Below are 16,169 nucleotides of genomic sequence, written 5' to 3'. Positions count from 1 at the left end.
TCACATACACAACACTTATGCCATATTGTCTTTAATTACTATTTAAAAAACACCCCGTGTCTCAGCCAAACAAATGTGTGACTAATCACTCTTCAAATACTCTCCATCTGCTTGCTGAAGCACTCCATTGTAATCATGGGACAAAGAGAACCAAGATGGTGAGACACAAGAAATTAATCTACATTTGGCACCAATTTAAGGTTAAGTGCACTGAAAACATTGTATTGTATTAGGCATGATACAGGTTCTCCCTGTGTACTCCGCCATGTAAACTTTTACATAGCAGAAAGCTCTCAATATTTCTATGTGAGACAGCTCAAATTCCATGAGGGCTGCCCCTGCAAGTGTCAGCATGGAAAAACATGTCTGGAACGGCCAATTTTTTAGAATTGGCCTCAAAGTTCTTAGGCAATTCGCCCATATTTGCAGCTAGTGATCAGCATCTGCTGGTGGAAATTAATATTGCACAAGAAGTTTTTCCTGCCCCCTGCTATCAAGCAACCAATCATACAAAAAGACTTCACTCAAACCTGCACTACAAGAGCACATAAGCTCCATTTCATAAACAGCATTGTAAGGAATAGCCAATAACAAATATGTTTTTAAAATGATATGGTATGGGGGGCGGAGCCTGCTCTCAAAGTGGCAAGACATGTCTCTGTGAAGCTCCGTGAGGTTGAGAATATTTTTTACAGATTAACCACGTCAAACTTACAAACTACCTTGTTATTTAAATATACCTGCATCTATATACTACTTAAGTTTGCATATACTCTTGGAGCTGATATTCTGACTGTTTTAGCCTATGTTCTCTGAGACGGCTGCCTGATAGTCCTCTTGCAGGCCTGGAGGCCATTTTACTCCGGGTCTCGTGGAGATTACAGAACGCAGGAACGGGGCTGCCGCACAATACCCCCCCCCCCCATTGCCGGGGTTACGGCGTCCTATCCCAGGACTCTTATCGACAGAAAGGAAAGTTGCAAGAAAATAATGGAGAGCATGCAACTGATCGCTGCATTGAGCTCGATCCTAGAAGCACACAGGATTCACCTCTGTAAGGTTTTAGAGAGGTCCTTCCGTCCAGATTGTGGAAGTTGCAAGGGATCGGAGAAGCAGCCACAGGATACAAATCCTCCTGGTCTTTCCCAGGAGTCCTGCAGGTCTGAGGATGAGAGCGTAGAGGTCTGCAGAAGTTCAGCACAAGCAGAAGCACATGTCGCTACTGAAGAGAATTTTACAAATGCTCAAGGAGAGGAGACTACGCAACGGCGAGGACCGCATGGCCAGAACCTTGCTTTCACTTACCGTCCAAGACGGCGCAGAGCCCCTGCTCACGGCTCACACATAACAGCGGCAAGTCACGAAGGAGGGGGTATATGGAGTACAGCAGCTAACTGAAATAAAAAGAAGTCATGCCCAATATCGGAGGGTACCTTCCTGATAACGTGGGCCCCATCTGAGCCTGCAGGGTACATTCACCGCACTCAAAGTCGGGCTGGAACTGGTAAATTTTTTGTACTCTGGTACATGACCCCCCTACATCTGAGTCACTCCACATTAGGCTCCTGGGGATGAGTTACCAAGTGAGATTGGTCTGGTCGCTAGACAGAATGGGAATAGGCTGAGACATTCATCGTTAACAGTGTAAGAGGGAAGATCCTCTATAAATTTGCATCCCTATCTCTGCTATGCCCTGTTTGTTATTCAGTAATTTTTCGGGACAAACAAACTTATATAAGATTGGATGCTTAACCTTTTATCTGTGGACTTTTGGACTTTCCACGAGATGTAACAACTCCAGCACTCAGGTTAAAAATGTTTTATAGGTGACCTGACCATTGATGTACTGGTATTCCTATTCCCTAATGTTTAATCATACAAGTATATACCCACCACATAGTTATATATGATATTGGTACCCCCTGCTCCATTGCAAGTAGTTAAATCTCTCAGTATGTAAATTAATTTTGGTGAGGCTATAGACCCTACAAGGTTGTCTACCCATACATGCTTATACTTGATTTTCCTCACCAGTCAAAACACAAGAGTAGGGCAGAAGCTTTTACTATTATACATAGCAAGGGGCCTTAGCATATTTGTTAAGCTTTCAACTCTTGTTTTGAGGAACTCATGTTAGAATGTAAGTAATTAATATAGGCAGTTACTGCCCCTACCCAGCTTAGCAGAAGCCTCTACATTGATACCGCCATTAAATCACTCAGCCATACCAATTCTCTCACTAATTATGAGTTTACTATGCCGCCATACTTGTACCTGCAATACTATGGGTATATTAGGTAGAACACCTCGAGTTTTTGTGTTGGTAGTGAATCGGTCTGTTAAGCCCTTGCTTTATGTTTACCTTATACCCAGCATGGTCACTAAGATAATAGTAGCCTGATGTACTAACTTTAGATGTTCCCAGTGGGCTTCTGTTTGCAGGATTATGGGGAGCTTAACTTCTTTCGCTAAAATATTATATGCTGATATTTACTATTGAGATAGCGTGTCTTATTATACTCTCCCTTCCCTGCCCCCCCGAACGGACATATAAGGTTCTATATTGATATTTGCTCCGATATATTGCTACACATTGTTGAGATGGCAAGTCTTATTATACTTTCCATCCCTGCCCCCCTGAATAGACATATAAGCCTCTATATTTATATTCACTGAGCCCTGAAATAAAAGAGACTTGCCTTTCCAATAAGTTAGTTTGCTTCAGGGGCCCCTATAATATTTGGACTAATAACAAGCTGCTCATACACATACTATATTTCGCTCTTTTGATATACGGGTTGCCCTCCATATGCCATTATGATCACTTTGCTACTAAATTATTTGCATTTTAGCTACTCAAAAGTTTGTTTAGTGGATCTTTGTAGTGAGTTAACTAGTTTGCTCTTCATGCTCAGTTCACTGTATATTATGTTGCACTGTATATTAGGTTGATTACTTTTCATATGCACAATATCTTGGGTCCAAGAGTGGCCCGATTTGTTATTTTATTTCTCCCCCACAGTCCCCCAACATGTCATTACTCAAGGGGGTCCAAGAGAGGCCTCTTTATATCTTAGGGGGATGTTATTTCTTTTTTTTTTTTATATTTCAATTTTTATTTTCAAATAAAGGAAAGATTACAACATATAAAGAATATATCTGGTTACAAATAGTGAATCAACATAACATCGAAATCCCCGACCCTTAGATATTCCCATCTTGTTGCTTTCCCAGGTCCGCTGGGATACCTTGTTTTTGCATATGTGCTTAAGTTTTGAGGTATTCTAAGATTAGTGCACAGTTGGAAAGTCTAGCTAGATAACCCCCATTTCTTGTGTTTGAGGGGACCTGAGATGTAGTCTCTTACGTAAGGTAAAAGTCTGTTTGGGTTACGGTAATTCCCGCACATACAATTTACACACATTGCAACCAAAACAGTTTTATTAAAGATTAATCTAAAACAAATATGGGGTAGAATACAGGGTAAGGGTGAAGAAGAAAAGGAGAAGAAAAGAAAGGATCTTGCACTCTATAAAGCGTAATATTCTATCTAATATAAAAGCATGATACATGTGTTGTGTAGCCAGATTAAAGAATTTATGCAACATAGTTATAAGATTCCCACAAAAACTGCATGTCATGATATATTAACATCTGTCCCTGTTTAAGGTAATGGAATCTTTCCATCAGCATGTTCTTGTTTACTAAATTTCTCCAGTCCAGTAAGGTAGGTGTTCAATTGGACTTCCACCACTTCGGGATTAACTGGTTGGCTGCATTAAGTAGAATTTGAAAGAGCTGCTTTCTAGTTTTACATGTGATGTTTGGGGTAAGGTTGAGTAATGCTATTTCTAGATTGGGCGGTATGTTTGTTCCCAGGATTGTGTTAATACTCTGGAAAAAAACCACCCAGAAAGGTTTTATAAATTCGCAGTCCCACCAAATGTGTGAGAGATTGCCAACCTGAGTGCAGCCTCTCCAGCAGAGGCCCGAAGATTTTTTGAACATATATTTTATCCTAGCTGGTGTTAGATACCACCTTGTCATGATTTTAATGTTGGTTTCTTTTGCTTGTGTCGAGTGGGCTGAGTGTGACAGACACTCAAATCTACGATGCCAAGTCTTTGGAGTGGTAGTTACTTTAAGTTCATTATCCCACTTGCTAGTGTAGGATGGGAGATGGGGAAATGCATTGGATAAGGTGATCTTGTAAAGCTTAGATATCACCCCCTTTGATAGGCCAGTGGTTATACAAAGATGTTCAAAACTCGTGAGGGGTCGCAAGAGGTCTTTTTTAAATTTGTGTGAAGATATATAGTGCCTAATTTGGTGGATTCTCAACCAGGAAGATAGAAACGGGTGTTGCATAGAGTCATGTAGGTTTTTATCTTTTAAATTCCTATTTTCTGTTAGTGAGTATACAGGAAGGGAACTTGAGGTGTCTGGGGGGAGTGGATAATTTTGATGACTTCCCGGAGGGAATTCCGGATTGTTTATGAGGGTAGTAAGTGGTGAGTATTTGGAAGAGACCTTATTGGGTGATTTGCTTAATAACTTCCAGTCAGACCAGGTTTCGTTGGTTATGGAGGACGTGGAAATGGTGTGTTTATGAAAAAATGCTGGATTCCAGCAAATAGAATTTAGATTATGTGTGGCTGTCATTGCATTTTCGACTTGGAGCCATCCCTTGATGTCGGATATTTCCGACCCGCACCAGTCAGAGATTCTCTGCAAGGATACAGCTAATTTGTATGAGTGGAGATGTGGTACACCCAATCCTCCTTCTGTTGGGTGCTTGAAAAGTGTGGTTTTATTGATCCGCGGAGGTCTGCGTCGCCAAATGTAATCATTTATAATTTTTTGTAGGGTGGCCAAGTCTTTTTGAGTGCCTGAAATTGGTACTGTTTGAAGAATGTACAGAGCTTTTGGTAGTAGCATCATTTTTACTGCATGTATTCTTCCTAACCAGGATTTATTTTTTGGGAGCCAGGTTGATGTGAGAGTTTTAAACTCTGATATTAAATTGCCATAATTATATTTGCGTAAGTCTGTGCTATTTTGAGTTATATGAATACCAAGATATTTTAGAAATTTTGTCTGTTGTTTAAGGGGACATGATACTTTTAAATTTTCCAGAGCGCTGGGGGGGAGATTGATGGGCAAATATTCAGACTTTGTCATATTTATCAAAAAATTCGATATTGTCCCGAATTGAGTTAGCTCAAAAATAGCTCGGTCTATTGAGGTCAATGGGTCTGTCAATGTCAGAAGTATGTCGTCTGCAAACATAGCTAATTTATGAGACTGATTGTTGATATTGATTCCTTGGATATAGGGGTTTGTTCTTATCTTAATTGCCAGTGGTTCTAGGGATAATATGAAGAGTAGCGGGGAGAGAGGGCATCCCTGCCTTGATCCATTTCGTATTTCAAAGGGTTCCGAGAGATCTCCATTGATTTTGATCTGAGCTGATGGGGTAGTGTAAAGGGCTAGGATTTTTTGGATAAAAAGGTCTGGGAGGTTAAAGCGTCGTAGGGTCTCGTGTAAGTATGTCCAGTCTAGTCTGTCAAATGCCTTTTCGGCGTCAGTAGATAGAAAGATAGTTGGGATTTTATGTTGAGTAACATGGTCTAAGAGGTTGAGGACTTTGACCGTGTTGTCTTTCGCCTCTCTATGAGGCACAAAGCCAACCTGATCTTGGTGTATTATTGTCGGTAAGATTCTGTTGAGGCGTAGAGCTAGTATTTTGGCATATAATTTTAAATCTACATTGAGCAATGAAATTGGTCTGAAGTTAGCAGGGACTGTTGGGGGTTTACCGGGTTTTGCTATGATTGCAATATTAGCTTGTAGCATATTATCTGGGAATGATATGGACTCTGGGATTGAATTGAATAGGGTAGTTAGATGTGGTATTAAATATTTGGAAAAGGTTTTGTAATAAAGTCCAGAGAAACCATCTGGGCCTGGGGCTTTATTTTGCTTAAGAGATTTTATCGCTTCCTGGACCTCAGAGGGCTGAATGGGGTGGTTTAAGAGTTTGCGTTGTTCTTGGGATATTTGTGGGAGGGGGATTTTATCTAGATACAATTTGCATGTCTGACTATGTGTTTGAGTATTTCTCTCAGGGAAAAGGTTGTAGAGCTTATGATAAAAAGTTTTGAACTCTTTTGCTATCGAACTCGTGTCTTCCAGTTGTGTACCCTGAGGTGTGTTGATAGCGTGGATATAAGTTCTCTGCTGTTGTTTCTTGAGCGCTTTAGCTAGTAATTTCCCCGGTTTATTTCCCTCCCTGTAGAAATTTTGCTGCATGAAAAGTAATTTTTTTTGTGCATTAATTTGTAGGATAGTATTCATTTTCTCTCTTTTTGTAGTGAGGTGCTCTAAGATAGTGTTATCAGAAGGATTAAGTTTATGTGCATAATCAAGATCTGCAATCTCTCTAGCCAAAAGCTCTATTTCTTCCCTATTTTTCTTATTGATTTGCGCCTTGGTCTTGATGAATTCCCCTCTAAGGGTACATTTATGGGCTTCCCATAAGTTAACTGGGTCTACTTCTGGGGTATTGTTTAGGGAAAAATAGGATTTTATATGTTTTGAAAAGTTTTTTGTTAGGGCTGGATCAAGGAGTATAGATTCGTCTAGTCTCCATTGATATGTTCTGAGGGGTGCTGAAGGCCACCGAATGGTGTAGGACACCAAGGAATGGTCTGGCCAGGTCGTATGGATTATTTGTGAATGTTTAGAATGAGAGAGTACCATATGATCTACGAAAATATAATCCAGCCTGGAGTAATTTTTATTTGGGTGAGAGAAAAAAGTAAAATCTATTTTTTGGGGATTAAGAAATCTCCAAGTGTCATGAAGACCTAGGAGTTTGAGTTTTTTCCAAATAGTCTTAAGGTTAGGAGTTTTTGTTCTGGTATCCGGATTCGAGCAGTCTATCGTGGGATCTAAGGGTAGATTTAAATCACCCGCAACTATCAGAGAGCCTTTAGCTTCTCTAGTGAGAAGATCTGTTAAAGAAGACACAAATTTATCTTGACGTGAGTTAGGTGCATATACATTCACAATTGTCACTGGTTTGCCGAAAAGGAGACCCTTTAAACATAAGTATCTTCCTTCTTTGTCTTGACAAACTTGTGTCTTGACAAAGGGGATAGATTTATGGATTAATATACTGACTCCATTAATTTTTTTATTCTGGTTAGTACTGTGGAAATGTTGAGGATAGTGTGGGGAAAAATATCTGGGGATATTTTTAGATTTAAAATGTGTCTCTTGGATCATCAATATATGGCCTCCTCTTTTGTATAAGTCAGATATGGCTATCCTTCTTTTATTGGGACAGTTCAGGCCCTTTGCATTTTGTGTAAAGATAACTAAGTTCTGTGGCGTTGGCTTAGACATGGAAATAGGTTGGTATTGTACATGTAAAGGAATCTTCTGGCAAAGAGCTTTTATAGTAATTGCTATAAGAGTGCATTCGACAGCGATTGTTATAAGAGAGAAAGAAATAGGAAAAGATTAGGGTAAAAGATTCAAGAAAGAATACATTTTGTAATAAACTAACAATAAACAGTATTCTGTACTATAGGAGAAATTCTCCCAACTGATTGAGAACAATAAAACAACTGCAAACTAACAGCATTTAACTACTAGCAATCAATCTAAAATTCAATATAAAAATCAACAATCAAGACCTTGTAATCTAAAGAGCAGACACTCTCCTAATACAACCGCCCGCAAAGCAGGGGTTGAAAATACAGACCCATCCGGTGATGAGAAGAATGTCATGCTTCTCCCCTGATAGGTTCACTGCCCCAGACCGGGGCCATGCGATCACTGTCTTAAGTTGAAAAGGATGATCACGACATAATGTTTCTGGAGATATTTTGTATTAGCCTTTACCCTCTGATAAGAGGGGAGTATCGATAATCTGCTTTTGGGCCTTCTTTTGTCGAGGCTGGCTCCACTCTTTTCTCTGAGGCAATGGTGAGGATCCTCCTGCTTTATGCCGGATATCTTGAAGTGCGGTCTGGCCCTCAATTTGAGGAGGTGGGATGTCTAGCTCTTTACATATGGATGGTATGTCTGTGATAGAGGAGCACGTGAGGCGTCTGCCCTTCCAGAGTATGACCAGGTGGAAAGGAAATCCCCATCTATATGGTATATTCATTCTTCTCAGATAGATTGTGAGTGGTTTAAGGTCTGTTTAAGGTTTAAGGTCTGTGAAAGAGTTCTTTGGGATAGGTCAGTATATACCTGTATTTCCGAATTTTCAAATCTAATAGGTTGTTGTTCTCGTGCTAGCTTCATCAGTTCTTCTTTTACTTGGTAGTTAGTGATACGAACAATTATGTCCCTTGGCGGTTGTTCAGGTAGTGGTTTGGGACGTAGGGCTCTATGAGCTCTGTCAATATCAACTTTCGATGGTGTTTCTTCTTTTCTTAGGGTACTAAAAAACTTTTGTAGATATTGGTTCAAATCTGCAGGCAAAATAGCTTCAGGTACCCCTCGCAGTCTTATGTTGTGTCGCCTGCTGCGATTCTCAGCATCATCTAGCTTATTTTCAAGGTCAGAGATATTAGCCCCTTGTTGTTGGATGGTGTGATGAAGAGCATTGATAGCTTCGGCGTGGGAGTCCTGGGTGTTTTCCAGGGAACCCACTCTGTTCCCTATGTCTGTAATGTCCTTTTTGAGGTCAGAGATCTCCTCTTTAATACATTGTTTGACCTGTGCCACTAAAACAGAAAAATCCTTTTTTGAAGGAATTGTGCTAAATAAAGCTGTAGGGATGGTGATATTCTCAGATGTGTGGTCATACTCAGATTCAGATGAACTGTGGTCAGACATTTGTTCTGAGGGATCAGTGCCCGCTGGGCTGGCAGCTTTTGCATCTATTGTTTTAAAAAAACTATTGACTGTGTGATGTGTAGCTTTTAACGGTTTTGCACCTTTATTGGATTTGCTGCCTTTTTTTGGGGACATGTTTGGAGTTGAGCAGACAGGTTTAGCAGCTTTACTTTGATCCTGTCTCTGTGAGGGGATATAGATGTCCAGTGGCCTTATAAAAGTAAAGTCTCCTTTATTGTATAAAGATATGTTCCCCCAGATGGTAAATTAGCAGGAAGTTTTTATTTGTATATTCCCCAAATTGATATGCTGGTCAATATGATGTTAAACCATTATAGACAGGGAATCTGGGTAGTAATATACTATTTGTAACATGCAAACTATGTTAAGCTGGAGGCAGACTGCTTCAAGATCTTAATGATACATTCTATTATCAAAGGTCTTAGAATGCATATCTCTGCTGTATTTGCAGTGTACTTTTTGTAAAAAACATTAGTGATTTATAAGGTGAAGGTGCTTATACTAGGGCATCTTACCCTTATGTTGAAGTGTCTTTTTGTTTTTGTTTTTTTCACTGTTGCGTTCCGTTGCGCTAAATAAAAAGTGCGCACTTAACTCCCATGCAGGCTTCGGCCTCTCCCGGCGCCACCCGTCTTCCCTGGAGATCTCAGATTAACTGCGGCTTGTCCCCCGTAGGAGTGACTGCATTGGCCCCTTAATGTGAGTGTACAAATACTCGCTGTGTCAGCCGCTGTTTGCGGGGTAGGTTTTCTGGGATCCGGGTGACTCAGGATAGGGGCAGCACTGATGGCTCCAGCTCAGCACGGCACACAGCCGCGAACGTCACCAGCGTGCTTGGGGCAAAGATAATTCTCACCGAACTTGTCCGGTCTGTTGGTCTTTACATCCCCAGCTATTGTAAGCTGCTATACGCTAAGTGGCTATTGCCAAACTCGTCCTCAATCAGACAGGGCACGGGAGCTCTATTAGAAGTCAGCCATCTCCTCGGCTGGCTAGCTCCGCCCCAGGGGGATGTTATTTCATCAAATGTTTTATTATATTATAAGGGGAAACATCTTAATAGGATATATGAGGTTTACTTTTTCATTTGTTTTCTCAGGCATTATTTTTATAGCCCCTTTGATATATTCTTTGGGGATTATGCATGTGTAAATACTTTTTGTTAATGCTTACACTTGGAACTTGTGATATATGAATGGCGTGTTATTTATATGTTATACCTCAATAAAAAATATGTTTAAAAAAAATAAAATTATATGGTATGCCAAAAATATCTAATATCAATTGGATATAATTGTATTATAGAAGATAAACAAAAGAGCGACAGAGAGATAGAGAGAACTAGGTGATGCTTTGACCCAAACCTCATTAGTGAGGTTAATATATGATTATATTTTAATGAGAACAACAATTGTTAAACAATTATATTATGTCCTTATGGTCCTGTCCAATGTTTCCTCTAATTTTGATATGCTGCATGTGCAAAAAAAGTTTGTCTAATTTGTCAATGATTTGGAAAGAAAGTATACAATTTGTGCAGTATTTGTCATATACACCAAAATAAGTAAAGACATCAAGTAAATATTGCCAACTATAATTGCCTATAGTGATAGTTGTGACAATGGAGACTGCAAGAGAGAACAAGCTCTGAAAGTTAAGGGGCAGGTAAAATGGCATTAATACAAAAACATTTATGATAAAAGAAGATAAAAACCAGGGAAGAAAAAGATTGAACTGGAAATAGATTACGAAGGGAGCACTATGTAGTGCTCCCACTCGTAGGTAAACTTTGCATTAGCGTATTACAAGTTGAAAGTAAAAAGTTTATGTACGAGCGAAACCCTATAGGGACAATATATCACGGCCCGAATGGGGCCGTATACACCTGTTTCCCCACGAGCCTTCAGGCTCACCGGAAACAGGAGTTAAGGAGCAGTGGTCTGCTCTGAGGTGGCGGACAGCAATCCGGGTTGATTGAAACCCCCTGCTAGCAGTCGATTGGTTGCATTGCACAAGCATTTCTAGTGAAATGTTTGTGCAATGATAAATGCTGACAGCGTATGATGTCGGCATTTAGCGATGTGCGGCGAACATGATCGCTACAGTGGATCATGTCCATTCGCACTTTCATAAATAAGCCCCTATGTGTGCTAACCAAATATCATGACCGCATTAACTTCTCCACCAGGGTTCATGATTTAGGTCAGATTAGGGCACATGAAGAATTCCTAACTTTGATGTGCGTTATTGAAATTGTAAATATAAAATATAAAAAATATTAGTAAAAATTATAAAAAATTATTATGCATACTCTAATATACTATAAATATATATATATTCAATGGATTATTTAGATTTTTTTACAGTATTTATAATATTTTTTAATAATTTTTATTAACAGTTTTAATATTTTATATTTAATATTTAAATAACACACATTAAAGTTAGCAATTCTTCATGTGCACTAACCCAATTCTTCATGTGCACCCTGATGTGCGTTACGCATATTTTACATTCAAAATCGGGGAGGGTTACCCAACAGCGCTAACTATAAAGGACCTATGGCACCTAATACCAATGGGTCCCTAGTTACCCATGAGGAAGATACTAGAATAGAGTGGTTTGGGAAGGAGCGCCTAAAAGAAGGCTAGGTCTACATATGGGTTGGACTCAAATATCACTAAGGAACGTCGATCAATAAAACGTTGTAAAAATTATAAAAATTATAAAAATATATAAAAATATAAATATAAAAATGAATTATTATTTAGAGAACCTAATATGAGGATTGGGATATCTGTGGATTATGAGTTTGCAAAAGGTTTATTACATTCAAATCACATAAAAACTTTAATTTAACATAAACATAAAATATATATATAAGATATAACACTAATAATACATGAGACATGGATCCATGTTAACAAATTAACATATAGAATAGCAATGTAAAAATGGAGTGTAAAAAATAAGTAATATAAAAAAGGTCCAATGTTAAAATTTAATAACTTGTACGGCTAAAAATAGAATTAAATTCAATTAAATTCTAAAACATAACAAACTCCTAGATGCTACTCTAAGGGTATAGAACGGTTTGTGCTAAAGTGTATAATGTGACAAAGTGCTAAGTGAGAACACTCCGATAAGGAGTAACAATAAAGTATTCACCGTTAAAAAATACAAATAGGAATTGTAATATGCTAATAATAACGAACAAAGTGCTAGTGATGAATTACAAATTACAAATATCTTATGTCCCAATAAAGTCCAATTTCCAAAAATAAAGTTTGTGCAAAATATCCAATTGAATGTGAAATAAATCCTAGTGCAAAATATGAAAAAGTTGGAAAAATATATTGCAAAAAATGAAGAAAATATAACAAAATTGGAAAATAAAAAATTGGTGAAAAAATAATTGGTGAAAGAATAAGTGAAAAAATAAAATAGATTAATCACAAATAGTCCACTGTCGTGATGGGATGCTTCCAAACTTTAAAAGTGATGCAAAACCTTGTGAGTGATCAAATGAATCTTTGAGGGAATCGATAAAAATGGTGTTCTAAAATCCTGTGAAAGAGAGAGATATACAACATAGAGCAGTACTGTATGCAAAAAATCATAGAAATGAAAAGTATCTCACCATATAAGCCAACGCGTTTCGGCCCACTTGCAGGGCCTTTCTCAAGACTGAATATGGTGATGTTGATTGTCCCTTTATGTATGGGCTATTGGGGCCAAAAACGGCCGAAAATTGCGCCAGAAGTTGACCTCTCACCCGGATTTGTTTAAAAAAACGGATGTGCTATTTTAATCTTGAAATTTGTCTATGTTAGTTCAATAATTGTTAACATAGGAAAACTCAAATGCTGTCCAATATTTGCCCTTCTGTGTTGACTTGAATTATGTGTTAGTCTCTATTATTAAGGTGGTATTCGGCTAACATCCAGAAGTGGGGCTTTATTTCGGTTGTTGTCCGAAACCGGAAGTCCTCCCTAACCGCGAAACCGGAAGTTGCTTGTAATGAACACTTCCGGTTTGGCGTATTTACCACCTGATGTGGTGGGAGAAAAAACACAAGTAGGAGGATGGTTTAAGTCAGGAATATATCCTGAGTCTATCCTGTTTACCTTTCTCGGTCGACTTCAATTATATAATATAATAGCCACCATTTGTTAGTAGTGGACATATAAGCTGGTCCGTTCACAACCGGATGTGGGGCATTGTTTACTTCCGGTTCTCGTCAGAAACCGGAAGTCCTCTCTAACCGCAAAACCGGAAGTTATTTGTTTTGTTCACTTCCGGTTTGACGTATTTCCCACCTGATGTGGTAGGGGAGAAATCATATAGATGTGTAATATGGTTAGGAGTGTATACCTAATAGAACCTATGGTCTATCTAAATTCTGAGAAGTCCTATCTTGAATCAAATTAGAAAAGATAGAAAAAAATATATATAAAAATATAAAAAACGAACATACTGGAAAGTGGCTGAACATTTTAAAATAATGAAGAACATGATAAAAAACATTATAAACTTTCTAAAACACTATATTAAAGGAAATTTACAAAATTACTCAATTTCACTAAGAGTGTGGTCTATTGGGTGGCAGTTTACTTTGTTATAGATATAAGACCCATATATATATAGATTCCAGACTGTTTAGACAGAGGTTGGTGGATTAATTTAGGGATCGGTGTTGTTATAATTTCTACCCAAACTTTAAAAGAGGATATATATGAGGATACCAGGATGATATTTTAGGTAAAAACTGTTAAAACTAGACATTCTACTAAAAGTTAAAAACATAACAAAAACATGAGTTGTCCCCTATAGTAGATCAGATAAGGATTCTATCTGGATTGACTTTCTAAACTGTGTCTACTATGACCTTATACACAAAGTTTTACACCTGTTAGAGGTATTAATTGTTGGATATGTTAGTGAATAGGGGTTGGTCTGATATATTAGTTCCATAATTTCATTAGGAACTTTGTTAGGTCTAAATTGATGTTTCTATTTAATGTTAAGCAGGTGTGACAGATCCTCTTTGTTGTTGAGACCCTTAGGGTGGAGGCAGTCTAGTTCGAAGATCCATTTGGATTCTGATATTAGTAGTTTCTTGTCGTAGTCGCCCCCCCTCCAATTTTGTTTCACTAGCTGTATCCCATAGTAACTTAAATCCTTTAGATTGCTTTTATGGTGTATAGTAAAGTGTCTGTACATGGAAGTTTCTGTATTGCCATGTTCTATCTGTAGGATATGTTCGCGGATTCTATCTCGCAAATATCTAGAGGTTTGTCCTACATATTGTAGTCCACAACTACATTGAACTATGTAGACAACCCCCTTATTTGTACATCTTATCAGGTCTTTGATTTGATGTTCCGTCCTTGAGTTGTGTGAATGAAAGGCTTTGATCTTTAAACCTCTCTTACAAGCTTTACAGCTAATGCAAGGAAAGAAACCTCTAACTTTTCTTCCAAAGACATCTTTAACATTTATAGTCTGTGGGCGTGGAATGCTGGGGGAAAGTATGTTCTTTAGATTATCCGATCTCCTATAAATGAATTTGGGTTTCTTCGCCAGAGACTCTCCTATAATGTCGTAATTCTGTAATAGATGCCAGTTCTTCTCAACTATTTTTTCTATGATATTTCTGTTCTCACTGTACTGGGTTATAAATGCGACATCTATGGATCCATTATCACTGTTGGTCGAAGTTTTATCCTCTTTTTCCTTATACCTCAGGAGTTCCTTTCGGTCCCTTTTTCTAACCTCTTCAATGTTTTTGTTTATAGCGTTTTCTTCATATCCTCTGTCTAGGAACCTTATCTTCAGAATCTCAGCTTGTTTCTCCTATTGTTCCTGATCTGAACAATTCTTCTTAAGTCTGAGTAATTGGCCCTTTGGAATGTTTCGCTTCCATTTGTTATGGTGGCAACTGTTGATATGGATGTAATTATTACAATCTACGACTTTGAAATAGGTAGAAGTTTCCAGTTTGCCATCTGCGACTGTAATCTTCAGGTCCAAGAATGTGATTTCGGAACTACTAATCTCATGTGTGAATTTCAAATTTTGTGTGTTATTATTCATTATGTTAATGGTATGTTCCAAATCATTTATTGACCCCTTCCATATCATTAAGATGTCATCAATATAGCGATGATAGGATACCAGGTCCGCGCCCACCGGGCATGAGTCCCAAAATATATGTTCCCATTTGCCCATGTACAGGTTCGCATAGCTGGGCGCGAACCTGGTCCCCATCGCTGTGCCACATAACTACCTTTAGAACGTCCCATCATGGGAAAAGTAATTATGTGTTAGGATATATGTAATCCCCTCTAGGATAAAATTCCTTTGTGCTTCTGGTAGTGATGTAAGTTTGGTGAGAAAGTAACTCACTGCCTCAATACCTCCCTCATGTGGGATACTCGTGTAGAGGGAGGTCACATCACAAGTGACAAGTAAGTAACCCTCTTCCCATGTGATGTTTTCCAGGATGTTCAATACTTGGGTAGAATCACGTATATATGAGGGTAGGGTCACAACATATTTCTGGAGATTCTTATCTAGATATCAGGCGGTAAACACGCCAAACCGGAAGTGGTCATTACAAGCAACTTCTGGTTTCGCGGTTAGGGAGGACTTCCGGTTCGGACAACAACCGAAATAAAGCCCCACTTCTGGATGTTAGCCGAATACCACCTTAATAATAGAGACTAACACATAATTCAAGTCAACACAGAAGGGCAAATATTGGACAGCATTTGAGTTTTCCTATGTTAACAATTATTGAACTAACATAGACAAATTTCAAGATTAAAATAGCACATCCGGTTTTTTAAACAAATCCGGGTGAGAGGTCAAATTCTGGCTCAATTTTCGGCCGTTTTTGGCGCCAATAGCCCATACACAAAGGAACAATCAACATCACCATATTCAGTCTTGAGAAAGGCCCTGCAAGTGGGCCGAAACGCGTTGGCTTATATGGTGAGATACTTTTAATTTCTATAATTTTTTGCATACAGTACTGCTCTATGTTGTATATCTCTTTCTTTCACAGGATTTTAGAACACCATTTTTATTGATTCCCTCAAAGATTCATTTGATCACTCACAAGGTTGTGCATCACTTTTAAAGTTTGGAAGCATCCCATCACGACAGTGGACTATTTGTGATTAATCTATTTTATTTTTTCACTTATTCTTTCACCAATTATTTTTTCACCAATTTTTGATTTTCCAATTTTGTTAAATTTTCTTCATTTTTTGCAATATATTTTTCCA

The sequence above is a fragment of the Bombina bombina genome, chromosome 1, assembly GCF_027579735.1.
Source record: "Bombina bombina isolate aBomBom1 chromosome 1, aBomBom1.pri, whole genome shotgun sequence".
Taxonomy (NCBI): Eukaryota; Metazoa; Chordata; class Amphibia; order Anura; family Bombinatoridae; genus Bombina; species Bombina bombina.
The sequence above is the reverse complement of the archived record's forward strand: the minus strand, read 5'-3'. Positions refer to the sequence as shown.